Source organism: Melospiza georgiana, chromosome 23 (assembly GCF_028018845.1).
Source record: "Melospiza georgiana isolate bMelGeo1 chromosome 23, bMelGeo1.pri, whole genome shotgun sequence".
NCBI classification, from domain to species: Eukaryota; Metazoa; Chordata; class Aves; order Passeriformes; family Passerellidae; genus Melospiza; species Melospiza georgiana.
In genome coordinates, this window is record NC_080452.1 from 1,242,143 (window position 1) to 1,268,147 (window position 26,005).

Below are 26,005 nucleotides of genomic sequence, written 5' to 3' on the forward strand. Positions count from 1 at the left end.
TCTGGCTAGGAAAAACTGTGCCAGCACAGAAAACATCTCCCATCGTGTTCTAGATGTTGCACGGATGTCTGCCAAGTGTTTGGCAGGAAGAAAAGAAAAGTTGTCCAAAACAGCTTCCAATCGAATGTTCATGTGATTGGAAAAGTCAGGAGAGTGCAAAGGTACTGTTTTCTATCAGTTGGCAAGGTGCGCACACAATCCCAGTGTTGTACAGCTTGCTTCTTCACCTTCCCGAAGCTGCCGCTCTCGCCGGCTGCCGGAGCCCAAGAAGCGGCTTCTTCGCGCAAAGACGATTGTGCCGCTCACAGTGCTCTCCTTAGCGCGGCTTCTGCCGAAAGACGCCCGGCAGCGGCTCTTTCCTCCGGAGAGCATCCTACCTTCGTCTTTAGCTCCTCTTCTCATCTACACCTCGGCAAAAAGCTTTCCCACTATGTCTGGCTAGGAAAAACTGTGCCAGCACAGAAAACATCTCCCATCGTGTTCTAGATGTTGCACGGATGTCTGCCAAGTGTTTGGCAGGAAGAAAAGAAAAGTTGTCCAAAACAGCTTCCAATCGAATGTTCATGTGATTGGAAAAGTCAGGAGAGTGCAAAGGTACTGTTTTCTATCAGTTGGCAAGGTGCGCACACAATCCCAGTGTTGTACAGCTTGCTTCTTCACCTTCCCGAAGCTGCCGCTCTCGCCGGCTCCCAGAGCCCAAGAAGCGGCTTCTTCGCGCAAAGACGATTGTGCCGCTCACAGTGCTCTCCTTAGTGCGGCTTCTGCCGAAAGACGCCCGGCAGCGGCTCTTTCCTCCGGAGAGCATCCTATCTTCGTCTTTCGCGTCTTTTGTAGTCTACATCTTAGCAAAACGCTTTCCCACTATGTCTGGCTAGGAAAAACTGTGCCAGCACAGAAAACATCTCCCATCGTGTTCTAGATGTTGCACGGATGTCTGCCAAGTGTTTGGCAGGAAGAAAAGAAAAGTTGTCCAAAACAGCTTCCAATCGAATGTTCATGTGATTGGAAAAGTCAGGAGAGTGCAAAGGTACTGTTTTCTATCAGTTGGCAAGGTGCGCACACAATCCCAGTGTTGTACAGCTTGCTTCTTCACCTTCCCGAAGCTGCCGCTCTCGCCGGCTGCCGGAGCCCAAGAAGCGGCTTCTTCGCGCAAAGACGATTGTGCCGCTCACAGTGCTCTCCTTAGCGCGGCTTCTGCCGAAAGACGCCCGGCAGCGGCTCTTTCCTCCGGAGAGCATCCTACCTTCGTCTTTAGCTCCTCTTCTCATCTACACCTCGGCAAAAAGCTTTCCCACTATGTCTGGCTAGGAAAAACTGTGCCAGCACAGAAAACATCTCCCATCGTGTTCTAGAAGTTGCACGGATGTCTGCCAAGTGTTTGGCAGGAAGAAAAGAAAAGTTGTCCAAAACAGCTTCCAATCGAATGTTCATGTGATTGGAAAAGTCAGGAGAGTGCAAAGGTACTGTTTTCTATCAGTTGGCAAGGTGCGCACACAATCCCAGTGTTGTACAGCTTGCTTCTTCACCTTCCCGAAGCTGCCGCTCTCGCCGGCTGCCGGAGCCCAAGAAGCGGCTTCTTCGCGCAAAGACGATTGTGCCGCTCACAGTGCTCTCCTTAGCGCGGCTTCTGCCGAAAGACGCCCGGCAGCGGCTCTTACCTCCGGAGAGCATCCTACCTTCCTCTTTAGCTCCTCTTCTCAACTACACCTCGGCAAAAAGCTTTCCCACTATGTCTGGCTAGGAAAAACTGTGCCAGCACAGAAAACATCTCCCATCGTGTTCTAGAAGTTGCACGGATGTCTGCCAAGTGTTTGGCAGGAAGAAAAGAAAAGTTGTCCAAAACAGCTTCCAATCGAATGTTCATGTGATTGGAAAAGTCAGGAGAGTGCAAAGGTACTGTTTTCTATCAGTTGGCAAGGTGCGCACACAATCCCAGTGTTGTACAGCTTGCTTCTTCACCTTCCCGAAGCTGCCGCTCTCGCCGGCTGCCGGAGCCCAAGAAGCGGCTTCTTCGCGCAAAGACGATTGTGCCGCTCACAGTGCTCTCCTTAGTGCGGCTTCTGCCGAAAGACGCCCGGCAGCGGCTCTTTCCTCCGGAGAGCATCCTATCTTCGTCTTTCGCGTCTTTTGTAGTCTACATCTTAGCAAAACGCTTTCCCACTATGTCTGGCTAGGAAAAACTGTGCCAGCACAGAAAACATCTCCCATCGTGTTCTAGATGTTGCACGGATGTCTGCCAAGTGTTTGGCAGGAAGAAAAGAAAAGTTGTCCAAAACAGCTTCCAATCGAATGTTCATGTGATTGGAAAAGTCAGGAGAGTGCAAAGGTACTGTTTTCTATCAGTTGGCAAGGTGCGCACACAATCCCAGTGTTGTACAGCTTGCTTCTTCACCTTCCCGAAGCTGCCGCTCTCGCCGGCTGCCGGAGCCCAAGAAGCGGCTTCTTCGCGCAAAGACGATTGTGCCGCTCACAGTGCTCTCCTTAGCGCGGCTTCTGCCGAAAGACGCCCGGCAGCGGCTCTTTCCTCCGGAGAGCATCCTACCTTCGTCTTTAGCTCCTCTTCTCATCTACACCTCGGCAAAAAGCTTTCCTACTATGTCTGGCTAGGAAAAACTGTGCCAGCACAGAAAACATCTCCCATCGTGTTCTAGAAGTTGCACGGATGTCTGCCAAGTGTTTGGCAGGAAGAAAAGAAAAGTTGTCCAAAACAGCTTCCAATCGAATGTTCATGTGATTGGAAAAGTCAGGAGAGTGCAAAGGTACTGTTTTCTATCAGTTGGCAAGGTGCGCACACAATCCCAGTGTTGTCCAGCTTGCTTCTTCACCTTCCCGAAGCTGCCGCTCTCGCCGGCTGCCGGAGCCCAAGAAGCGGCTTCTTCGCGCAAAGACGATTGTGCCGCTCACAGCGCTCTCCTTAGCGCGGCTTCTGCCGAAAGACGCCCGGCAGCGGCTCTTACCTCCGGAGAGCATCCTACCTTCGTCTTTAGCTCCTCTTCTCATCTACACCTCGGCAAAAAGCTTTTCCACTATGTCTGGCTAGGAAAAACTGTGCCAGCACAGAAAACATCTCCCATCGTGTTCTAGAAGTTGCACGGATGTCTGCCAAGTGTTTGGCAGGAAGAAAAGAAAAGTTGTCCAAAACAGCTTCCAATCGAATGTTCATGTGATTGGAAAAGTCAGGAGAGTGCAAAGGTACTGTTTTCTATCAGTTGGCAAGGTGCGCACACAATCCCAGTGTTGTACAGCTTGCTTCTTCACCTTCCCGAAGTTGCTGCTCTCGCCGGCTGCCGGAGCCCAGAAGCGGCTTCTTCGCGCAAAGACGATTGTGCCGCTCACAGTGCTCTCCTTAGCGCGGCTTCTGCCGAAAGACGCCCGGCAGCGGCTCTTTCCTCCGGAGAGCATCCTACCTTCGTCTTTAGCTCCTCTTCTCATCTACACCTCGGCAAAAAGCTTTCCCACTATGTCTGGCTAGGAAAAACTGTGCCAGCACAGAAAACATCTCCCATCGTGTTCTAGAAGTTGCACGGATGTCTGCCAAGTGTTTGGCAGGAAGAAAAGAAAAGTTGTCCAAAACAGCTTCCAATCGAATGTTCATGTGATTGGAAAAGTCAGGAGAGTGCAAAGGTACTGTTTTCTATCAGTTGGCAAGGTGCGCACACAATCCCAGTGTTGTACAGCTTGCTTCTTCACCTTCCCGAAGCTGCCGCTCTCGCCGGCTGCCGGAGCCCAAGAAGCGGCTTCTTCGCGCAAAGACGATTGTGCCGCTCACAGTGCTCTCCTTAGCGCGGCTTCTGCCGAAAGACGCCCGGCAGCGGCTCTTTCCTCCGGAGAGCATCCTACCTTCGTCTTTAGCTCCTCTTCTCATCTACACCTCGGCAAAAAGCTTTCCCACTATGTCTGGCTAGGAAAAACTGTGCCAGCACAGAAAACATCTCCCATCGTGTTCTAGATGTTGCACGGATGTCTGCCAAGTGTTTGGCAGGAAGAAAAGAAAAGTTGTCCAAAACAGCTTCCAATCGAATGTTCATGTGATTGGAAAAGTCAGGAGAGTGCAAAGGTACTGTTTTCTATCAGTTGGCAAGGTGCGCACACAATCCCAGTGTTGTACAGCTTGCTTCTTCACCTTCCCGAAGCTGCCGCTCTCGCCGGCTCCCGGAGCCCAAGAAGCGGCTTCTTCGCGCAAAGACGATTGTGCCGCTCACAGTGCTCTCCTTAGCGCGGCTTCTGCCGAAAGACGCCCGGCAGCGGCTCTTTCCTCCGGAGAGCATCCTACCTTCGTCTTTAGCTCCTCTTCTCATCTACACCTCGGCAAAAAGCTTTCCCACTATGTCTGGCTAGGAAAAACTGTGCCAGCACAGAAAACACCTCCCATCGTGTTCTAGATGTTGCACGGATGTCTGCCAAGTGTTTGGCAGGAAGAAAAGAAAAGTTGTCCAAAACAGCTTCCAATCGAATGTTCATGTGATTGGAAAAGTCAGGAGAGTGCAAAGGTACTGTTTTCTATCAGTTGGCAAGGTGCGCACACAATCCCAGTGTTGTACAGCTTGCTTCTTCACCTTCCCGAAGCTGCCGCTCTCGCCGGCTCCCGGAGCCCAAGAAGCGGCTTCTTCGCGCAAAGACGATTGTGCCGCTCACAGCGCTCTCCTTAGCGCGGCTTCTGCCGAAAGACGCCCGGCAGCGGCTCTTTCCTCCGGAGAGCATCCTACCTTCGTCTTTAGCTCCTCTTCTCATCTACACCTCGGCAAAAAGCTTTCCCACTATGTCTGGCTAGGAAAAACTGTGCCAGCACAGAAAACATCTCCCATCGTGTTCTAGATGTTGCACGGATGTCTGCCAAGTGTTTGGCAGGAAGAAAAGAAAAGTTGTCCAAAACAGCTTCCAATCGAATGTTCATGTGATTGGAAAAGTCAGGAGAGTGCAAAGGTACTGTTTTCTATCAGTTGGCAAGGTGCGCACACAATCCCAGTGTTGTACAGCTTGCTTCTTCACCTTCCCGAAGCTGCCGCTCTCGCCGGCTGCCGGAGCCCAAGAAGCGGCTTCTTCGCGCAAAGACGATTGTGCCGCTCACAGTGCTCTCCTTAGCGCGGCTTCTGCCGAAAGACGCCCGGCAGCGGCTCTTTCCTCCGGAGAGCATCCTACCTTCGTCTTTAGCTCCTCTTCTCATCTACACCTCGGCAAAAAGCTTTCCCACTATGTCTGGCTAGGAAAAACTGTGCCAGCACAGAAAACATCTCCCATCGTGTTCTAGATGTTGCACGGATGTCTGCCAAGTGTTTGGCAGGAAGAAAAGAAAAGTTGTCCAAAACAGCTTCCAATCGAATGTTCATGTGATTGGAAAAGTCAGGAGAGTGCAAAGGTACTGTTTTCTATCAGTTGGCAAGGTGCGCACACAATCCCAGTGTTGTACAGCTTGCTTCTTCACCTTCCCGAAGCTGCCGCTCTCGCCGGCTCCCGGAGCCCAAGAAGCGGCTTCTTCGCGCAAAGACGATTGTGCCGCTCACAGTGCTCTCCTTAGCGCGGCTTCTGCCGAAAGACGCCCGGCAGCGGCTCTTTCCTCCGGAGAGCATCCTACCTTCGTCTTTAGCTCCTCTTCTCATCTACACCTCGGCAAAAAGCTTTCCCACTATGTCTGGCTAGGAAAAACTGTGCCAGCACAGAAAACACCTCCCATCGTGTTCTAGAAGTTGCACGGATGTCTGCCAAGTGTTTGGCAGGAAGAAAAGAAAAGTTGTCCAAAACAGCTTCCAATCGAATGTTCATGTGATTGGAAAAGTCAGGAGAGTGCAAAGGTACTGTTTTCTATCAGTTGGCAAGGTGCGCACACAATCCCAGTGTTGTACAGCTTGCTTCTTCACCTTCCCGAAGTTGCTGCTCTCGCCGGCTGCCGGAGCCCAGAAGCGGCTTCTTCGCGCAAAGACGATTGTGCCGCTCACAGTGCTCTCCTTAGCGCGGCTTCTGCCGAAAGACGCCCGGCAGCGGCTCTTTCCTCCGGAGAGCATCCTACCTTCGTCTTTAGCTCCTCTTCTCATCTACACCTCGGCAAAAAGCTTTCCCACTATGTCTGGCTAGGAAAAACTGTGCCAGCACAGAAAACATCTCCCATCGTGTTCTAGATGTTGCACGGATGTCTGCCAAGTGTTTGGCAGGAAGAAAAGAAAAGTTGTCCAAAACAGCTTCCAATCGAATGTTCATGTGATTGGAAAAGTCAGGAGAGTGCAAAGGTACTGTTTTCTATCAGTTGGCAAGGTGCGCACACAATCCCAGTGTTGTACAGCTTGCTTCTTCACCTTCCCGAAGCTGCCGCTCTCGCCGGCTGCCGGAGCCCAAGAAGCGGCTTCTTCGCGCAAAGACGATTGTGCCGCTCACAGTGCTCTCCTTAGCGCGGCTTCTGCCGAAAGACGCCCGGCAGCGGCTCTTTCCTCCGGAGAGCATCCTACCTTCGTCTTTAGCTCCTCTTCTCATCTACACCTCGGCAAAAAGCTTTCCCACTATGTCTGGCTAGGAAAAACTGTGCCAGCACAGAAAACATCTCCCATCGTGTTCTAGATGTTGCACGGATGTCTGCCAAGTGTTTGGCAGGAAGAAAAGAAAAGTTGTCCAAAACAGCTTCCAATCGAATGTTCATGTGATTGGAAAAGTCAGGAGAGTGCAAAGGTACTGTTTTCTATCAGTTGGCAAGGTGCGCACACAATCCCAGTGTTGTACAGCTTGCTTCTTCACCTTCCCGAAGCTGCCGCTCTCGCCGGCTGCCGGAGCCCAAGAAGCGGCTTCTTCGCGCAAAGACGATTGTGCCGCTCACAGTGCTCTCCTTAGCGCGGCTTCTGCCGAAAGACGCCCGGCAGCGGCTCTTTCCTCCGGAGAGCATCCTACCTTCGTCTTTAGCTCCTCTTCTCATCTACACCTCGGCAAAAAGCTTTCCCACTATGTCTGGCTAGGAAAAACTGTGCCAGCACAGAAAACACCTCCCATCGTGTTCTAGATGTTGCACGGATGTCTGCCAAGTGTTTGGCAGGAAGAAAAGAAAAGTTGTCCAAAACAGCTTCCAATCGAATGTTCATGTGATTGGAAAAGTCAGGAGAGTGCAAAGGTACTGTTTTCTATCAGTTGGCAAGGTGCGCACACAATCCCAGTGTTGTACAGCTTGCTTCTTCACCTTCCCGAAGCTGCCGCTCTCGCCGGCTGCCGGAGCCCAAGAAGCGGCTTCTTCGCGCAAAGACGATTGTGCCGCTCACAGCGCTCTCCTTAGCGCGGCTTCTGCCGAAAGACGCCCGGCAGCGGCTCTTTCCTCCGGAGAGCATCCTACCTTCGTCTTTAGCTCCTCTTCTCATCTACACCTCGGCAAAAAGCTTTCCCACTATGTCTGGCTAGGAAAAACTGTGCCAGCACAGAAAACATCTCCCATCGTGTTCTAGATGTTGCACGGATGTCTGCCAAGTGTTTGGCAGGAAGAAAAGAAAAGTTGTCCAAAACAGCTTCCAATCGAATGTTCCTGTGATTGGAAAAGTCAGGAGAGTGCAAAGGTACTGTTTTCTATCAGTTGGCAAGGTGCGCACACAATCCCAGTGTTGTACAGCTTGCTTCTTCACCTTCCCGAAGCTGCCGCTCTCGCCGGCTGCCGGAGCCCAAGAAGCGGCTTCTTCGCGCAAAGACGATTGTGCCGCTCACAGTGCTCTCCTTAGCGCGGCTTCTGCCGAAAGACGCCCGGCAGCGGCTCTTTCCTCCGGAGAGCATCCTACCTTCGTCTTTAGCTCCTCTTCTCATCTACACCTCGGCAAAAAGCTTTCCCACTATGTCTGGCTAGGAAAAACTGTCCCAGCACAGAAAACATCTCCCATCGTGTTCTAGATGTTGCACGGATGTCTGCCAAGTGTTTGGCAGGAAGAAAAGAAAAGTTGTCCAAAACAGCTTCCAATCGAATGTACATGTGATTGGAAAAGTCAGGAGAGTGCAAAGGTACTGTTTTCTATCAGTTGGCAAGGTGCGCACACAATCCCAGTGTTGTACAGCTTGCTTCTTCACCTTCCCGAAGCTGCCGCTCTCGCCAGCTGCCGGAGCCCAAGAAGCGGCTTCTTCGCGCAAAGACGATTGTGCCGCTCACAGCGCTCTCCTTAGCGCGGCTTCTGCCGAAAGACGCCCGGCAGCGGCTCTTTCCTCCGGAGAGCATCCTATCTTCGTCTTTCGCGTCTTTTGTAGTCTACATCTTAGCAAAACGCTTTCCCACTATGTCTGGCTAGGAAAAACTGTGCCAGCACAGAAAACATCTCCCATCGTGTTCTAGATGTTGCACGGATGTCTGCCAAGTGTTTGGCAGGAAGAAAAGAAAAGTTGTCCAAAACAGCTTCCAATCGAATGTTCATGTGATTGGAAAAGTCAGGAGAGTGCAAAGGTACTGTTTTCTATCAGTTGGCAAGGTGCGCACACAATCCCAGTGTTGTACAGCTTGCTTCTTCACCTTCCCGAAGCTGCCGCTCTCGCCGGCTGCCGGAGCCCAAGAAGCGGCTTCTTCGCGCAAAGACGATTGTGCCGCTCACAGTGCTCTCCTTAGCGCGGCTTCTGCCGAAAGACGCCCGGCAGCGGCTCTTTCCTCCGGAGAGCATCCTACCTTCGTCTTTAGCTCCTCTTCTCATCTACACCTCGGCAAAAAGCTTTCCCACTATGTCTGGCTAGGAAAAACTGTGCCAGCACAGAAAACATCTCCCATCGTGTTCTAGAAGTTGCACGGATGTCTGCCAAGTGTTTGGCAGGAAGAAAAGAAAAGTTGTCCAAAACAGCTTCCAATCGAATGTTCATGTGATTGGAAAAGTCAGGAGAGTGCAAAGGTACTGTTTTCTATCAGTTGGCAAGGTGCGCACACAATCCCAGTGTTGTCCAGCTTGCTTCTTCACCTTCCCGAAGCTGCCGCTCTCGCCGGCTGCCGGAGCCCAAGAAGCGGCTTCTTCGCGCAAAGACGATTGTGCCGCTCACAGCGCTCTCCTTAGCGCGGCTTCTGCCGAAAGACGCCCGGCAGCGGCTCTTACCTCCGGAGAGCATCCTACCTTCGTCTTTAGCTCCTCTTCTCATCTACACCTCGGCAAAAAGCTTTTCCACTATGTCTGGCTAGGAAAAACTGTGCCAGCACAGAAAACATCTCCCATCGTGTTCTAGAAGTTGCACGGATGTCTGCCAAGTGTTTGGCAGGAAGAAAAGAAAAGTTGTCCAAAACAGCTTCCAATCGAATGTTCATGTGATTGGAAAAGTCAGGAGAGTGCAAAGGTACTGTTTTCTATCAGTTGGCAAGGTGCGCACACAATCCCAGTGTTGTACAGCTTGCTTCTTCACCTTCCCGAAGCTGCCGCTCTCGCCGGCTGCCGGAGCCCAGAAGCGGCTTCTTCGCGCAAAGACGATTGTGCCGCTCACAGTGCTCTCCTTAGCGCGGCTTCTGCCGAAAGACGCCCGGCAGCGGCTCTTTCCTCCGGAGAGCATCCTATCTTCGTCTTTAGCTCCTCTTCTCATCTACACCTCGGCAAAAAGCTTTCCCACTATGTCTGGCTAGGAAAAACTGTGCCAGCACAGAAAACATCTCCCATCGTGTTCTAGATGTTGCACGGATGTCTGCCAAGTGTTTGGCAGGAAGAAAAGAAAAGTTGTCCAAAACAGCTTCCAATCGAATGTTCATGTGATTGGAAAAGTCAGGAGAGTGCAAAGGTACTGTTTTCTATCAGTTGGCAAGGTGCGCACACAATCCCAGTGTTGTACAGCTTGCTTCTTCACCTTCCCGAAGCTGCCGCTCTCGCCGGCTGCCGGAGCCCAAGAAGCGGCTTCTTCGCGCAAAGACGATTGTGCCGCTCACAGTGCTCTCCTTAGCGCAGCTTCTGCCGAAAGACGCCCGGCAGCGGCTCTTTCCCCCGGAGAGCATCCTACCTTCGTCTTTAGCTCCTCTTCTCATCTACACCTCGGCAAAAAGCTTTCCCACTATGTCTGGCTAGGAAAAACTGTGCCAGCACAGAAAACATCTCCCATCGTGTTCTAGATGTTGCACGGATGTCTGCCAAGTGTTTGGCAGGAAGAAAAGAAAAGTTGTCCAAAACAGCTTCCAATCGAATGTTCATGTGATTGGAAAAGTCAGGAGAGTGCAAAGGTACTGTTTTCTATCAGTTGGCAAGGTGCGCACACAATCCCAGTGTTGTACAGCTTGCTTCTTCACCTTCCCGAAGCTGCCGCTCTCGCCGGCTGCCGCAGCCCAAGAAGCGGCTTCTTCGCACAAAGACGATTGTGCCGCTCACAGTGCTCTCCTTAGCGCGGCTTCTGCCGAAAGACGCCCGGCAGCGGCTCTTTCCTCCGGAGAGCATCCTACCTTCGTATTTCGCGTCTTTTGTAGTCTACATCTTAGCAAAACGCTTTCCCACTATGTCTGGCTAGGAAAAACTGTGCCAGCACAGAAAACATCTCCCATCGTGTTCTAGAAGTTGCACGGATGTCTGCCAAGTGTTTGGCAGGAAGAAAAGAAAAGTTGTCCAAAACAGCTTCCAATCGAATGTTCATGTGATTGGAAAAGTCAGGAGAGTGCAAAGGTACTGTTTTCTATCAGTTGGCAAGGTGCGCACACAATCCCAGTGTTGTACAGCTTGCTTCTTCACCTTCCCAAAGCTGCCGCTCTCGCCGGCTGCCGGAGCCCAAGAAGCGGCTTCTTCGCGCAAAGACGATTGTGCCGCTCACAGTGCTCTCCTTAGCGCGGCTTCTGCCGAAAGACGCCCGGCAGCGGCTCTTTCCTCCGGAGAGCATCCTACCTTCGTCTTTAGCTCCTCTTCTCATCTACACCTCGGCAAAAAGCTTTCCCACTATGTCTGGCTAGGAAAAACTGTGCCAGCACAGAAAACATCTCCCATCGTGTTCTAGATGTTGCACGGATGTCTGCCAAGTGTTTGGCAGGAAGAAAAGAAAAGTTGTCCAAAACAGCTTCCAATCGAATGTTCATGTGATTGGAAAAGTCAGGAGAGTGCAAAGGTACTGTTTTCTATCAGTTGGCAAGGTGCGCACACAATCCCAGTGTTGTACAGCTTGCTTCTTCACCTTCCCGAAGCTGCCGCTCTCGCCGGCTGCCGGAGCCCAAGAAGCGGCTTCTTCGCGCAAAGACGATTGTGCCGCTCACAGTGCTCTCCTTAGCGCGGCTTCTGCCGAAAGACGCCCGGCAGCGGCTCTTTCCTCCGGAGAGCATCCTACCTTCGTCTTTAGCTCCTCTTCTCATCTACACCTCGGCAAAAAGCTTTCCCACTATGTCTGGCTAGGAAAAACTGTGCCAGCACAGAAAACATCTCCCATCGTGTTCTAGATGTTGCACGGATGTCTGCCAAGTGTTTGGCAGGAAGAAAAGAAAAGTTGTCCAAAACAGCTTCCAATCGAATGTTCATGTGATTGGAAAAGTCAGGAGAGTGCAAAGGTACTGTTTTCTATCAGTTGGCAAGGTGCGCACACAATCCCAGTGTTGTACAGCTTGCTTCTTCACCTTCCCGAAGCTGCCGCTCTCGCCGGCTGCCGGAGCCCAAGAAGCGGCTTCTTCGCGCAAAGACGATTGTGCCGCTCACAGTGCTCTCCTTAGTGCGGCTTCTGCCGAAAGACGCCCGGCAGCGGCTCTTTCCTCCGGAGAGCATCCTATCTTCGTCTTTCGCGTCTTTTGTAGTCTACATCTTAGCAAAACGCTTTCCCACTATGTCTGGCTAGGAAAAACTGTGCCAGCACAGAAAACATCTCCCATCGTGTTCTAGATGTTGCACGGATGTCTGCCAAGTGTTTGGCAGGAAGAAAAGAAAAGTTGTCCAAAACAGCTTCCAATCGAATGTTCATGTGATTGGAAAAGTCAGGAGAGTGCAAAGGTACTGTTTTCTATCAGTTGGCAAGGTGCGCACACAATCCCAGTGTTGTACAGCTTGCTTCTTCACCTTCCCGAAGCTGCCGCTCTCGCCGGCTGCCGGAGCCCAAGAAGCGGCTTCTTCGCGCAAAGACGATTGTGCCGCTCACAGTGCTCTCCTTAGCGCGGCTTCTGCCGAAAGACGCCCGGCAGCGGCTCTTTCCTCCGGAGAGCATCCTACCTTCGTCTTTAGCTCCTCTTCTCATCTACACCTCGGCAAAAAGCTTTCCCACTATGTCTGGCTAGGAAAAACTGTGCCAGCACAGAAAACATCTCCCATCGTGTTCTAGAAGTTGCACGGATGTCTGCCAAGTGTTTGGCAGGAAGAAAAGAAAAGTTGTCCAAAACAGCTTCCAATCGAATGTTCATGTGATTGGAAAAGTCAGGAGAGTGCAAAGGTACTGTTTTCTATCAGTTGGCAAGGTGCGCACACAATCCCAGTGTTGTACAGCTTGCTTCTTCACCTTCCCGAAGCTGCCGCTCTCGCCGGCTGCCGGAGCCCAAGAAGCGGCTTCTTCGCGCAAAGACGATTGTGCCGCTCACAGTGCTCTCCTTAGCGCGGCTTCTGCCGAAAGACGCCCGGCAGCGGCTCTTACCTCCGGAGAGCATCCTACCTTCGTCTTTAGCTCCTCTTCTCATCTACACCTCGGCAAAAAGCTTTCCCACTATGTCTGGCTAGGAAAAACTGTGCCAGCACAGAAAACATCTCCCATCGTGTTCTAGATGTTGCACGGATGTCTGCCAAGTGTTTGGCAGGAAGAAAAGTTGTCCAAAACAGCTTCCAATCGAATGTTCATGTGATTGGAAAAGTCAGGAGAGTGCAAAGGTACTGTTTTCTATCAGTTGGCAAGGTGCGCACACAATCCCAGTGTTGTACAGCTTGCTTCTTCACCTTCCCGAAGCTGCCGCTCTCGCCGGCTGCCGGAGCCCAAGAAGCGGCTTCTTCGCGCAAAGACGATTGTGCCGCTCACAGCGCTCTCCTTAGCGCGGCTTCTGCCGAAAGACGCCCGGCAGCGGCTCTTACCTCCGGAGAGCATCCTACCTTCGTCTTTAGCTCCTCTTCTCATCTACACCTCGGCAAAAAGCTTTTCCACTATGTCTGGCTAGGAAAAACTGTGCCAGCACAGAAAACATCTCCCATCGTGTTCTAGATGTTGCACGGATGTCTGCCAAGTGTTTGGCAGGAAGAAAAGAAAAGTTGTCCAAAACAGCTTCCAATCGAATGTTCATGTGATTGGAAAAGTCAGGAGAGTGCAAAGGTACTGTTTTCTATCAGTTGGCAAGGTGCGCACACAATCCCAGTGTTGTACAGCTTGCTTCTTCACCTTCCCGAAGCTGCCGCTCTCGCCGGCTTCCGGAGCCCAAGAAGCGGCTTCTTCGCGCAAAGACGATTGTGCCGCTCACAGCGCTCTCCTTAGCGCGGCTTCTGCCGAAAGACGCCCGGCAGCGGCTCTTACCTCCGGAGAGCATCCTACCTTCGTCTTTAGCTCCTCTTCTCATCTACACCTTGGCAAAAAGCTTTTCCACTATGTCTGGCTAGGAAAAACTGTGCCAGCACAGAAAACATCTCCCATCGTGTTCTAGATGTTGCACGGATGTCTGCCAAGTGTTTGGCAGGAAGAAAAGAAAAGTTGTCCAAAACAGCTTCCAATCGAATGTTCATGTGATTGGAAAAGTCAGGAGAGTGCAAAGGTACTGTTTTCTATCAGTTGGCAAGGTGCGCACACAATCCCAGTGTTGTACAGCTTGCTTCTTCACCTTCCCGAAGCTGCCGCTCTCGCCGGCTGCCGGAGCCCAAGAAGCGGCTTCTTCGCACAAAGACGATTGTGCCGCTCACAGTGCTCTCCTTAGCGCGGCTTCTGCCGAAAGACGCCCGGCAGCGGCTCTTTCCTCCGGAGAGCATCCTATCTTCGTCTTTCGCGTCTTTTGTAGTCTACATCTTAGCAAAACGCTTTCCCACTATGTCTGGCTAGGAAAAACTGTGCCAGCACAGAAAACATCTCCCATCGTGTTCTAGAAGTTGCACGGATGTCTGCCAAGTGTTTGGCAGGAAGAAAAGAAAAGTTGTCCAAAACAGCTTCCAATCGAATGTTCATGTGATTGGAAAAGTCAGGAGAGTGCAAAGGTACTGTTTTCTATCAGTTGGCAAGGTGCGCACACAATCCCAGTGTTGTACAGCTTGCTTCTTCACCTTCCCGAAGCTGCCGCTCTCGCCGGCTGCCGGAGCCCAAGAAGCGGCTTCTTCGCGCAAAGACGATTGTGCCGCTCACAGTGCTCTCCTTAGCGCGGCTTCTGCCGAAAGACGCCCGGCAGCGGCTCTTTCCTCCGGAGAGCATCCTACCTTCGTCTTTAGCTCCTCTTCTCATCTACACCTCGGCAAAAAGCTTTCCCACTATGTCTGGCTAGGAAAAACTGTGCCAGCACAGAAAACATCTCCCATCGTGTTCTAGAAGTTGCACGGATGTCTGCCAAGTGTTTGGCAGGAAGAAAAGAAAAGTTGTCCAAAACAGCTTCCAATCGAATGTTCATGTGATTGGAAAAGTCAGGAGAGTGCAAAGGTACTGTTTTCTATCAGTTGGCAAGGTGCGCACACAATCCCAGTGTTGTACAGCTTGCTTCTTCACCTTCCCGAAGCTGCCGCTCTCGCCGGCTGCCGGAGCCCAAGAAGCGGCTTCTTCGCGCAAAGACGATTGTGCCTCTCACAGTGCTCTCCTTAGCGCGGCTTCTGCCGAAAGACGCCCGGCAGCGGCTCTTACCTCCGGAGAGCATCCTACCTTCGTCTTTAGCTCCTCTTCTCATCTACACCTCGGCAAAAAGCTTTCCCACTATGTCTGGCTAGGAAAAACTGTGCCAGCACAGAAAACATCTCCCATCGTGTTCTAGATGTTGCACGGATGTCTGCCAAGTGTTTGGCAGGAAGAAAAGAAAAGTTGTCCAAAACAGCTTCCAATCGAATGTTCATGTGATTGGAAAAGTCAGGAGAGTGCAAAGGTACTGTTTTCTATCAGTTGGCAAGGTGCGCACACAATCCCAGTGTTGTACAGCTTGCTTCTTCACCTTCCCGAAGCTGCCGCTCTCGCCGGCTGCCGGAGCCCAAGAAGCGGCTTCTTCGCGCAAAGACGATTGTGCCGCTCACAGTGCTCACCTTAGCGCGGCTTCTGCCGAAAGACGCCCGGCAGCGGCTATTACCTCCGGAGAGCATCCTACCTTCGTCTTTAGCTCCTCTTCTCATCTACACCTCGGCAAAAAGCTTTCCCACTATGTCTGGCTAGGAAAAACTGTGCCAGCACAGAAAACATCTCCCATCGTGTTCTAGATGTTGCACGGATGTCTGCCAAGTGTTTGGCAGGAAGAAAAGAAAAGTTGTCCAAAACAGCTTCCAATCGAATGTTCATGTGATTGGAAAAGTCAGGAGAGTGCAAAGGTACTGTTTTCTATCAGTTGGCAAGGTGCACACACAATCCCAGTGTTGTACAGCTTGCTTCTTCACCTTCCCGAAGCTGCCGCTCTCGCCGGCTGCCGGAGCCCAAGAAGCGGCTTCTTCGCGCAAAGACGATTGTGCCGCTCACAGCGCTCTCCTTAGCGCGGCTTCTGCCGAAAGACGCCCGGCAGCGGCTCTTACCTCCGGAGAGCATCCTACCTTCGTCTTTAGCTCCTCTTCTCATCTACACCTCGGCAAAAAGCTTTTCCACTATGTCTGGCTAGGAAAAACTGTGCCAGCAAAGAAAACATCTCCCATCGTGTTCTAGAAGTTGCACGGATGTCTGCCAAGTGTTTGGCAGGAAGAAAAGAAAAGTTGTCCAAAACAGCTTCCAATCGAATGTTCATGTGATTGGAAAAGTCAGGAGAGTGCAAAGGTACTGTTTTCTATCAGTTGGCAAGGTGCGCACACAATCCCAGTGTTGTACAGCTTGCTTCTTCACCTTCCCGAAGCTGCCGCTCTCGCCGGCTGCCGGAGCCCAAGAAGCGGCTTCTTCGCGCAAAGACGATTGTGCCGCTCACAGTGCTCTCCTTAGCGCGGCTTCTGCCGAAAGACGCCCGGCAGCGGCTCTTTCCTCCGGAGAGCATCCTACCTTCGTCTTTAGCTCCTCTTCTCATCTACACCTCGGCAAAAAGCTTTTCCACTATGTCTGGCTAGGAAAAACTGTGCCAGCACAGAAAACATCTCCCATCGTGTTCTAGATGTTGCACGGATGTCTGCCAAGTGATTGGCAGGAAGAAAAGAAAAGTTGTCCAAAACAGCTTCCAATCGAATGTTCATGTGATTGGAAAAGTCAGGAGAGTGCAAAGGTACTGTTTTCTATCAGTTGGCAAGGTGCGCACACAATCCCAGTGTTGTACAGCTTGCTTCTTCACCTTCCCGAAGCTGCCGCTCTCGCCGGCTGCCGGAGCCCAAGAAGCGGCTTCTTCGCACAAAGACGATTGTGCCGCTCACAGTGCTCTCCTTAGCGCGGCTTCTGCCGAAAGACGCCCGGCAGCGGCTCTTTCCTCCGGAGAGCATCCTATCTTCGTCTTTCGCGTCTTTTGTAGTCTACATCTTAGCAAAACGCTTTCCCACTATGTCTGGCTAGGAAAAACTGTGCCAGCACAGAAAACATCTCCCATCGTGTTCTAGAAGTTGCACGGATGTCTGCCAAGTGTTTGGCAGGAAGAAAAGAAAAGTTGTCCAAAACAGCTTCCAATCGAATGTTCATGTGATTGGAAAAGTCAGGAGAGTGCAAAGGTACTGTTTTCTATCAGTTGGCAAGGTGCGCACACAATCCCAGTGTTGTACAGCTTGCTTCTTCACCTTCCCGAAGCTGCCGCTCTCGCCGGCTGCCGGAGCCCAAGAAGCGGCTTCTTCGCGCAAAGACGATTGTGCCGCTCACAGTGCTCTCCTTAGCGCGGCTTCTGCCGAAAGACGCCCGGCAGCGGCTCTTTCCTCCGGAGAGCATCCTACCTTCGTCTTTAGCTCCTCTTCTCATCTACACCTCGGCAAAAAGCTTTCCCACTATGTCTGGCTAGGAAAAACTGTGCCAGCACAGAAAACATCTCCCATCGTGTTCTAGAAGTTGCACGGATGTCTGCCAAGTGTTTGGCAGGAAGAAAAGAAAAGTTGTCCAAAACAGCTTCCAATCGAATGTTCATGTGATTGGAAAAGTCAGGAGAGTGCAAAGGTACTGTTTTCTATCAGTTGGCAAGGTGCGCACACAATCCCAGTGTTGTACAGCTTGCTTCTTCACCTTCCCGAAGCTGCCGCTCTCGCCGGCTGCCGGAGCCCAAGAAGCGGCTTCTTCGCGCAAAGACGATTGTGCCGCTCACAGTGCTCTCCTTAGCGCGGCTTCTGCCGAAAGACGCCCGGCAGCGGCTCTTTCCTCCGGAGAGCATCCTACCTTCGTCTTTAGCTCCTCTTCTCATCTACACCTCGGCAAAAAGCTTTCCCACTATGTCTGGCTAGGAAAAACTGTGCCAGCACAGAAAACATCTCCCATCGTGTTCTAGATGTTGCACGGATGTCTGCCAAGTGTTTGGCAGGAAGAAAAGAAAAGTTGTCCAAAACAGCTTCCAATCGAATGTTCATGTGATTGGAAAAGTCAGGAGAGTGCAAAGGTACTGTTTTCTATCAGTTGGCAAGGTGCGCACACAATCCCAGTGTTGTACAGCTTGCTTCTTCACCTTCCCGAAGCTGCCGCTCTCGCCGGCTGCCGGAGCCCAAGAAGCGGCTTCTTCGCGCAAAGACGATTGTGCCGCTCACAGTGCTCTCCTTAGCGCGGCTTCTGCCGAAAGACGCCCGGCAGCGGCTCTTTCCTCCGGAGAGCATCCTACCTTCGTCTTTAGCTCCTCTTCTCATCTACACCTCGGCAAAAAGCTTTTCCACTATGTCTGGCTAGGAAAAACTGTGCCAGCACAGAAAACATCTCCCATCGTGTTCTAGAAGTTGCACGGATGTCTGCCAAGTGTTTGGCAGGAAGAAAAGAAAAGTTGTCCAAAACAGCTTCCAATCGAATGTTCATGTGATTGGAAAAGTCAGGAGAGTGCAAAGGTACTGTTTTCTATCAGTTGGCAAGGTGCGCACACAATCCCAGTGTTGTACAGCTTGCTTCTTCACCTTCCCGAAGCTGCCGCTCTCGCCGGCTGCCGGAGCCCAAGAAGCGGCTTCTTCGCGCAAAGACGATTGTGCCTCTCACAGTGCTCTCCTTAGCGCGGCTTCTGCCGAAAGACGCCCGGCAGCGGCTCTTACCTCCGGAGAGCATCCTACCTTCGTCTTTAGCTCCTCTTCTCATCTACACCTCGGCAAAAAGCTTTCCCACTATGTCTGGCTAGGAAAAACTGTGCCAGCACAGAAAACATCTCCCATCGTGTTCTAGATGTTGCACGGATGTCTGCCAAGTGTTTGGCAGGAAGAAAAGAAAAGTTGTCCAAAACAGCTTCCAATCGAATGTTCATGTGATTGGAAAAGTCAGGAGAGTGCAAAGGTACTGTTTTCTATCAGTTGGCAAGGTGCGCACACAATCCCAGTGTTGTACAGCTTGCTTCTTCACCTTCCCGAAGCTGCCGCTCTCGCCGGCTGCCGGAGCCCAAGAAGCGGCTTCTTCGCGCAAAGACGATTGTGCCGCTCACAGTGCTCACCTTAGCGCGGCTTCTGCCGAAAGACGCCCGGCAGCGGCTATTACCTCCGGAGAGCATCCTACCTTCGTCTTTAGCTCCTCTTCTCATCTACACCTCGGCAAAAAGCTTTCCCACTATGTCTGGCTAGGAAAAACTGTGCCAGCACAGAAAACATCTCCCATCGTGTTCTAGATGTTGAACGGATGTCTGCCAAGTGTTTGGCAGGAAGAAAAGAAAAGTTGTCCAAAACAGCTTCCAATCGAATGTTCATGTGATTGGAAAAGTCAGGAGAGTGCAAAGGTACTGTTTTCTATCAGTTGGCAAGGTGCACACACAATCCCAGTGTTGTACAGCTTGCTTCTTCACCTTCCCGAAGCTGCCGCTCTCGCCGGCTGCCGGAGCCCAAGAAGCGGCTTCTTCGCGCAAAGACGATTGTGCCGCTCACAGCGCTCTCCTTAGCGCGGCTTCTGCCGAAAGACGCCCGGCAGCGGCTCTTACCTCCGGAGAGCATCCTACCTTCGTCTTTAGCTCCTCTTCTCATCTACACCTCGGCAAAAAGCTTTTCCACTATGTCTGGCTAGGAAAAACTGTGCCAGCAAAGAAAACATCTCCCATCGTGTTCTAGAAGTTGCACGGATGTCTGCCAAGTGTTTGGCAGGAAGAAAAGAAAAGTTGTCCAAAACAGCTTCCAATCGAATGTTCATGTGATTGGAAAAGTCAGGAGAGTGCAAAGGTACTGTTTTCTATCAGTTGGCAAGGTGCGCACACAATCCCAGTGTTGTACAGCTTGCTTCTTCACCTTCCCGAAGCTGCCGCTCTCGCCGGCTGCCGGAGCCCAAGAAGCGGCTTCTTCGCGCAAAGACGATTGTGCCGCTCACAGTGCTCTCCTTAGCGCGGCTTCTGCCGAAAGACGCCCGGCAGCGGCTCTTTCCTCCGGAGAGCATCCTACCTTCGTCTTTAGCTCCTCTTCTCATCTACACCTCGGCAAAAAGCTTTTCCACTATGTCTGGCTAGGAAAAACTGTGCCAGCACAGAAAACATCTCCCATCGTGTTCTAGATGTTGCACGGATGTCTGCCAAGTGATTGGCAGGAAGAAAAGAAAAGTTGTCCAAAACAGCTTCCAATCGAATGTTCATGTGATTGGAAAAGTCAGGAGAGTGCAAAGGTACTGTTTTCTATCAGTTGGCAAGGTGCGCACACAATCCCAGTGTTGTACAGCTTGCTTCTTCACCTTCCCGAAGCTGCCGCTCTCGCCGGCTGCCGGAGCCCAAGAAGCGGCTTCTTCGCACAAAGACGATTGTGCCGCTCACAGTGCTCTCCTTAGCGCGGCTTCTGCCGAAAGACGCCCGGCAGCGGCTCTTTCCTCCGGAGAGCATCCTATCTTCGTCTTTCGCGTCTTTTGTAGTCTACATCTTAGCAAAACGCTTTCCCACTATGTCTGGCTAGGAAAAACTGTGCCAGCACAGAAAACATCTCCCATCGTGTTCTAGAAGTTGCACGGATGTCTGCCAAGTGTTTGGCAGGAAGAAAAGAAAAGTTGTCCAAAACAGCTTCCAATCGAATGTTCATGTGATTGGAAAAGTCAGGAGAGTGCAAAGGTACTGTTTTCTATCAGTTGGCAAGGTGCGCACACAATCCCAGTGTTGTACAGCTTGCTTCTTCACCTTCCCGAAGCTGCCGCTCTCGCCGGCTGCCGGAGCCCAAGAAGCGGCTTCTTCGCGCAAAGACGATTGTGCCGCTCACAGTGCTCTCCTTAGCGCGGCTTCTGCCGAAAGACGCCCGGCAGCGGCTCTTTCCTCCGGAGAGCATCCTACCTTCGTCTTTAGCTCCTCTTCTCATCTACACCTCGGCAAAAAGCTTTCCCACTATGTCTGGCTAGGAAAAACTGTGCCAGCACAGAAAACATCTCCCATCGTGTTCTAGAAGTTGCACGGATGTCTGCCAAGTGTTTGGCAGGAAGAAAAGAAAAGTTGTCCAAAACAGCTTCCAATCGAATGTTCATGTGATTGGAAAAGTCAGGAGAGTGCAAAGGTACTGTTTTCTATCAGTTGGCAAGGTGCGCACACAATCCCAGTGTTGTACAGCTTGCTTCTTCACCTTCCCGAAGCTGCCGCTCTCGCCGGCTGCCGGAGCCCAAGAAGCGGCTTCTTCGCGCAAAGACGATTGTGCCGCTCACAGTGCTCTCCTTAGCGCGGCTTCTGCCGAAAGACGCCCGGCAGCGGCTCTTTCCTCCGGAGAGCATCCTACCTTCGTCTTTAGCTCCTCTTCTCATCTACACCTCGGCAAAAAGCTTTCCCACTATGTCTGGCTAGGAAAAACTGTGCCAGCACAGAAAACATCTCCCATCGTGTTCTAGATGTTGCACGGATGTCTGCCAAGTGTTTGGCAGGAAGAAAAGAAAAGTTGTCCAAAACAGCTTCCAATCGAATGTTCATGTGATTGGAAAAGTCAGGAGAGTGCAAAGGTACTGTTTTCTATCAGTTGGCAAGGTGCGCACACAATCCCAGTGTTGTACAGCTTGCTTCTTCACCTTCCCGAAGCTGCCACTCTCGCCGGCTGCCGGAGCCCAAGAAGCGGCTTCTTCGCGCAAAGACGATTGTGCCGCTCACAGTGCTCTCCTTAGTGCGGCTTCTGCCGAAAGACGCCCGGCAGCGGCTCTTACCTCCGGAGAGCATCCTATCTTCGTCTTTCGCGTCTTTTGTAGTCTACATCTTAGCAAAACGCTTTCCCACTATGTCTGGCTAGGAAAAACTGTGCCAGCACAGAAAACATCTCCCATCGTGTTCTAGATGTTGCACGGATGTCTGCCAAGTGTTTGGCAGGAAGAAAAGAAAAGTTGTCCAAAACAGCTTCCAATCGAATGTTCATGTGATTGGAAAAGTCAGGAGAGTGCAAAGGTACTGTTTTCTATCAGTTGGCAAGGTGCGCACACAATCCCAGTGTTGTACAGCTTGCTTCTTCACCTTCCCGAAGCTGCCGCTCTCGCCGGCTGCCGGAGCCCAAGAAGCGGCTTCTTCGCGCAAAGACGATTGTGCCGCTCACAGTGCTCTCCTTAGCGCGGCTTCTGCCGAAAGACGCCCGGCAGCGGCTCTTTCCTCCGGAGAGCATCCTACCTTCGTCTTTAGCTCCTCTTCTCATCTACACCTCGGCAAAAAGCTTTCCCACTATGTCTGGCTAGGAAAAACTGTGCCAGCACAGAAAACATCTCCCATCGTGTTCTAGAAGTTGCACGGATGTCTGCCAAGTGTTTGGCAGGAAGAAAAGAAAAGTTGTCCAAAACAGCTTCCAATCGAATGTTCATGTGATTGGAAAAGTCAGGAGAGTGCAAAGGTACTGTTTTCTATCAGTTGGCAAGGTGCGCACACAATCCCAGTGTTGTACAGCTTGCTTCTTCACCTTCCCGAAGCTGCCGCTCTCGCCGGCTGCCGGAGCCCAAGAAGCGGCTTCTTCGCGCAAAGACGATTGTGCCGCTCACAGTGCTCTCCTTAGCGCGGCTTCTGCCGAAAGACGCCCGGCAGCGGCTCTTTCCTCCGGAGAGCATCCTACCTTCGTCTTTAGCTCCTCTTCTCATCTACACCTCGGCAAAAAGCTTTCCCACTATGTCTGGCTAGGAAAAACTGTGCCAGCACAGAAAACATCTCCCATCGTGTTCTAGATGTTGCACGGATGTCTGCCAAGTGTTTGGCAGGAAGAAAAGAAAAGTTGTCCAAAACAGCTTCCAATCGAATGTTCATGTGATTGGAAAAGTCAGGAGAGTGCAAAGGTACTGTTTTCTATCAGTTGGCAAGGTGCGCACACAATCCCAGTGTTGTACAGCTTGCTTCTTCACCTTCCCGAAGCTGCCGCTCTCGCCGGCTGCCGGAGCCCAAGAAGCGGCTTCTTCGCGCAAAGACGATTGTGCCGCTCACAGTGCTCTCCTTAGCGCGGCTTTTGCCGAAAGACGCCCGGCAGCGGCTCTTACCTCCGGAGAGCATCCTACCTTCGTCTTTAGCTCCTCTTCTCATCTACACCTCGGCAAAAAGCTTTCCCACTATGTCTGGCTAGGAAAAACTGTGCCAGCACAGAAAACATCTCCCATCGTGTTCTAGAAGTTGCACGGATGTCTGCCAAGTGTTTGGCAGGAAGAAAAGAAAAGTTGTCCAAAACAGCTTCCAATCGAATGTTCATGTGATTGGAAAAGTCAGGAGAGTGCAAAGGTACTGTTTTCTATCAGTTGGCAAGGTGCGCACACAATCCCAGTGTTGTACAGCTTGCTTCTTCACCTTCCCGAAGCTGCCGCTCTCGCCGGCTGCCGGAGCCCAAGAAGCGGCTTCTTCGCGCAAAGACGATTGTGCCGCTCACAGTGCTCTCCTTAGCGCGGCTTCTGCCGAAAGACGCCCGGCAGCGGCTCTTTCCTCCGGAGAGCATCCTACCTTCGTCTTTAGCTCCTCTTCTCATCTACACCTCGGCAAAAAGCTTTCCCACTATGTCTGGCTAGGAAAAACTGTGCCAGCACAGAAAACATCTCCCATCGTGTTCTAGAAGTTGCACGGATGTCTGCCAAGTGTTTGGCAGGAAGAAAAGAAAAGTTGTCCAAAACAGCTTCCAATCGAATGTTCCTGTGATTGGAAAAGTCAGGAGAGTGCAAAGGTACTGTTTTCTATCAGTTGGCAAGGTGCGCACACAATCCCAGTGTTGTACAGCTTGCTTCTTCACCTTCCCGAAGCTGCCGCTCTCGCCGGCTGCCGGAGCCCAAGAAGCGGCTTCTTCGCGCAAAGACGATTGTGCCGCTCACAGTGCTCTCCTTAGCGCGGCTTCTGCCGAAAGACGCCCGGCAGCGGCTCTTTCCTCCGGAGAGCATCCTACCTTCGTCTTTAGCTCCTCTTCTCATCTACACCTCGGCAAAAAGATTTCCCACTATGTCTGGCTAGGAAAAACTGTGCCAGCACAGAAAACATCTCCCATCGTGTTCTAGATGTTGCACGGATGTCTGCCAAGTGTTTGGCAGGAAGAAAAGAAAAGTTGTCCAAAACAGCTTCCAATCGAATGTTCATGTGATTGGAAAAGTCAGGAGAGTGCAAAGGTACTGTTTTCTATCAGTTGGCAAGGTGCGCACACAATCCCAGTGTTGTACAGCTTGCTTCTTCACCTTCCCGAAGCTGCCGCTCTCGCCGGCTGCCGGAGCCCAAGAAGCGGCTTCTTCGCGCAAAGACGATTGTGCCGCTCACAGTGCTCTCCTTAGCGCGGCTTCTGCCGAAAGACGCCCGGCAGCGGCTCTTACCTCCGGAGAGCATCCTACCTTCGTCTTTAGCTCCTCTTCTCATCTACACCTCGGCAAAAAGCTTTCCCACTATGTCTGGCTAGGAAAAACTGTGCCAGCACAGAAAACATCTCCCATCGTGTTCTAGAAGTTGCACGGATATCTGCCAAGTGTTTGACAGGAAGAAAAGAGAAGTTGTCCAAAACAGCTTCCAATCGAATGTTCATGTGATTGGAAAAGTCAGGAGAGTGCAAAGGTACTGTTTTCTATCAGTTGGCAAGGTGCGCACACAATCCCAGTGTTGTACAGCTTGCTTCTTCACCTTCCCGAAGCTGCCGCTCTCGCCGGCTGCCGGAGCCCAAGAAGCGGCTTCTTCGCGCAAAGACGATTCTGCCGCTCACAGTGCTCTCCTTAGCGCGGCTTCTGCCGAAAGACGCCCGGCAGCGGCTCTTTCCTCCGGAGAGCATCCTACCTTCGTCTTTAGCTCCTCTTCTCATCTACACCTCGGCAAAAAACTTTCCCACTATGTCTGGCTAGGAAAAACTGTGCCAGCACAGAAAACATCTCCCATCGTGTTCTAGAAGTTGCACGGATGTCTGCCAAGTGTTTGGCAGGAAGAAAAGAAAAGTTGTCCAAAACAGCTTCCAATCGAATGTTCATGTGATTGGAAAAGTCAGGAGAGTGCAAAGGTACTGTTTTCTATCAGTTGGCAAGGTGCGCACACAATCCCAGTGTTGTACAGCTTGCTTCTTCACCTTCCCGAAGCTGCCGCTCTCGCCGGCTGCCGGAGCCCAAGAAGCGGCTTCTTCGCGCAAAGACGATTGTGCCGCTCACAGCGCTCTCCTTAGCGCGGCTTCTGCCGAAAGACGCCCGGCAGCGGCTCTTACCTCCGGAGAGCATCCTACCTTCGTCTTTAGCTCCTCTTCTCATCTACACCTCGGCAAAAAGCTTTCCTACTATGTCTGGCTAGGAAAAACTGTGCCAGCAAAGAAAACATCTCCCATCGTGTTCTAGAAGTTGCACGGATGTCTGCCAAGTGTTTGGCAGGAAGAAAAGAAAAGTTGTCCAAAACAGCTTCCAATCGAATGTTCATGTGATTGGAAAAGTCAGGAGAGTGCAAAGGTACTGTTTTCTATCAGTTGGCAAGGTGCGCACACAATCCCAGTGTTGTACAGCTTGCTTCTTCACCTTCCCAAAGCTGCCGCTCTCGCCGGCTGCCGGAGCCCAAGAAGCGGCTTCTTCGCGCAAAGACGATTGTGCCGCTCACAGTGCTCTCCTTAGCGCGGCTTCTGCCGAAAGACGCCCGGCAGCGGCTCTTTCCTCCGGAGAGCATCCTACCTTCGTCTTTAGCTCCTCTTCTCATCTACACCTCGGCAAAAAGCTTTCCCACTATGTCTGGCTAGGAAAAACTGTGCCAGCACAGAAAACATCTCCCATCGTGTTCTAGATGTTGCACGGATGTCTGCCAAGTGTTTGGCAGGAAGAAAAATTGTCCAAAACAGCTTCCAATCGAATGTTCATGTGATTGGAAAAGTCAGGAGAGTGCAAAGGTACTGTTTTCTATCAGTTGGCAAGGTGCGCACACAATCCCAGTGTTGTACAGCTTGCTTCTTCACCTTCCCGAAGCTGCCGCTCTCGCCGGCTGCCGGAGCCCAAGAAGCGGCTTCTTCGCGCAAAGACGATTGTGCCGCTCACAGTGCTCTCCTTAGCGCGGCTTCTGCCGAAAGACGCCCGGCAGCGGCTCTTACCTCCGGAGAGCATCCTACCTTCGTCTTTCGCGTCTTTTGTTGTCTACATCTTAGCAAAACGCTTTCCCACTATGTCTGGCTAGGAAAAACTGTGCCAGCACAGAAAACATCTCCCATCGTGTTCTAGATGTTGCACGGATGTCTGCCAAGTGTTTGGCAGGAAGAAAAGAAAAGTTGTCCAAAACAGCTTCCAATCGAATGTTCATGTGATTGGAAAAGTCAGGAGAGTGCAAAGGTACTGTTTTCTATCAGTTGGCAAGGTGCGCACACAATCCCAGTGTTGTACAGCTTGCTTCTTCACCTTCCCGAAGCTGCCGCTCTCGCCGGCTGCCGGAGCCCAAGAAGCGGCTTCTTCGCGCAAAGACGATTGTGCCGCTCACAGTGCTCTCCTTAGCGCGGCTTCTGCCGAAAGACGCCCGGCAGCGGCTCTTACCTCCGGAGAGCATCCTACCTTCGTCTTTAGCTCCTCTTCTCATCTACACCTCGGCAAAAAGCTTTTCCACTATGTCTGGCTAGGAAAAACTGTGCCAGCAAAGAAAACATCT